The 2,282-nt window shown below is 33.6% G+C and overlaps 1 non-coding gene across 1 annotated transcript; it reads left to right on the top strand.

Annotated features, from left to right (window-relative positions):
* Positions 1-456: 456 nt before the first annotated feature.
* Positions 457-530, top strand: TRNAI-AAU. The gene has a single exon. It is a non-coding gene; the product is annotated as a tRNA-Ile (tRNA).
* Positions 531-2,282: the final 1,752 nt, after the last annotated feature.

Below are 2,282 nucleotides of genomic sequence, written 5' to 3'. Positions count from 1 at the left end.
GGGTTCGAGCCTCAGTGGAGGCAATACTTACTCTTGTGCTTCAATAGTTTGAGAAACTAGTTATGAACAGATATGCATTGTAATAGAGTTAGTAGTATTCAAAAAAATAAGTATACCTATACTACAACTAAGAAACCTACCATCTATCCTTGCTTTGCACTTTCTTCATTTATACAATAAATTTATTCTCTTGAACTTGTAACTCTTGTCTCCCATTGCACTTTCTTCATTTATACAATAAATTTATTCTCTTGAACTTGTAACTCTTGTCTCCCATATAATTAATTTGATGACTAATTGATCATAATCAATAAATACAAAATAAAGTCAAACTTAATATGAGTTATAATTCATTTGGTGTAGCATTTTAAATATGAACACTTTTACATAACCAATTTAACCTTTTTCAGCTAAAGCTATAAGATAAGTAGGGTGATCTGAAAATTAAGAACCAAGGGCCTATTAGCTCAGTTGGTTAGAGCGTCGTGCTAATAACGCGAAGGTCACAGGTTCGAGACCTGTATGGGCCAAATTTTTCCTCCCCGGTGTGCATGCAATATTCATGACAAAACGCACTGCAAGTCTGAACTAACCATTTATGGTTTGGTCCACTGGGCCAAACTCTGCATGCGAAAGCCATTCCGAAATGGTGTTCACAAAATGCACTTCAGGTGTGGATTTGCCATACATGGTTTGGGTTTACTGCCCACTATGGTATGGAAGACCGTGGCAAAATCATTATTTGTCAATTTATATCATGGACCAAGCTTGGTCCATATAGCATTATAGACACAAGACATGTACACAATAAGACATATACATATGTTATATATTTATTTATTTTTCAAATATGATTTAGGTATAGAATTTCATAACACAAGATACAACAACTCATAATATATAACACATAGTGTGAATTTGCCATACATGGTTTGGGTAATCTCAGGCAACGCCCATGTTCAATATTTTTGTCTGCTATCCAATATGAAACGACATAAATTCCTTTGTCTGAGAAAGTAGCATTTTCCCGCCTAAAATCACCTCCCAAAATTGAAAATTATATATGCTTTTTGTGATTTGTGATTTGTGATTTCTTGTATTTATTTATGGCATTTATAGAACACATGTATAAAATCTAAAGCCTACAATGAACGCAAAGAGAAGCGAAAGTATGTTGGGTATAGACACAAAAAATTTGAAACCGACAAATAGACCGATTAAATCATTATTTGGCTTAGTTTGAGATGAAGTATTAGACTAATTGAGTTATTGGGCCAGGTTGATTAAATTAATTTAATTAGTCCAATTAATTTAATTGGTTATTGGGTTGTTGAATTAATTAATTAAATGGCCCAAGCTCAATTCATATTGAATTTAATTATAATTATAATTATAATTTAAATATAATTTTATTATTTTGAATTTAATAATTATAATTTAATTTGAATTTGAATTAGATGATAGGATCTTGAACTTAGACTTAATGTTGGCAAGGTTCATTTCCTTAGATAATTAATTAATTTAATTTAATAAATAAATTAGGGAGTTTGTTGAGGGATGATGGTTACATACTCCACTATAAATAGAGTCACTCATTTCACATTTGAAACACACATTGAAAATTGAAAACAACTTGAAGATTTGAGAGCATTGAAGGCATTTTTGAAGTCGTTAGAAACTTGAAGCATATGAAGATTTTGAAGCTCGTGATTATCTTGAAGCTTGACGGTTCCTGTTTAAGATGACGCTAGTTGAATCCCGCAAGGCCACACCGCTTGAATCCCGGAAGCTACGCCACTTAAATCCCGAAAGTCATGTCATTGAATCCTGGAGGCTACGCCACTTGAAATTCGGAGGCCCTTCAATGGAGCGTTCAAGACATCAATTGAAGAATCATGAGACTACACAGAGATTTTCTACCAACACCTTATTGATATCCTTGTAAACTAGAATTTTGAATTCAATATATAATTCAATTTTCTTTGTTCACAAATTGGCACGCCCAGTGGAACAACTCCGTCTCTCATCTCTTCATAGGCGCATATCCTTCAACCGATATGGGGGCAAACCCCATATGAAATTTAAAATGGAGGAAGCTAAATGATACTTCTTGGCACGAGTTAAAACAAACCCATATCTCCTTGGAACGAGTTAAAACGACCTCATATCTCCTTGGCACGAGTTAAAAAAGGCATCATATCTTTCAAGATACTCCTTGGCACGAGTTTAAAATGACTTCATATCTTTAATTATCGTCATATGAGTTGTAGTGTCGAGACTTC

This window comes from Ipomoea triloba, chromosome 16 (assembly GCF_003576645.1).
Source record: "Ipomoea triloba cultivar NCNSP0323 chromosome 16, ASM357664v1".
Lineage (NCBI taxonomy): Eukaryota > Viridiplantae > Streptophyta > Magnoliopsida > Solanales > Convolvulaceae > Ipomoea > Ipomoea triloba.
This window is presented reverse-complemented; position numbering and strand designations above follow the sequence as displayed.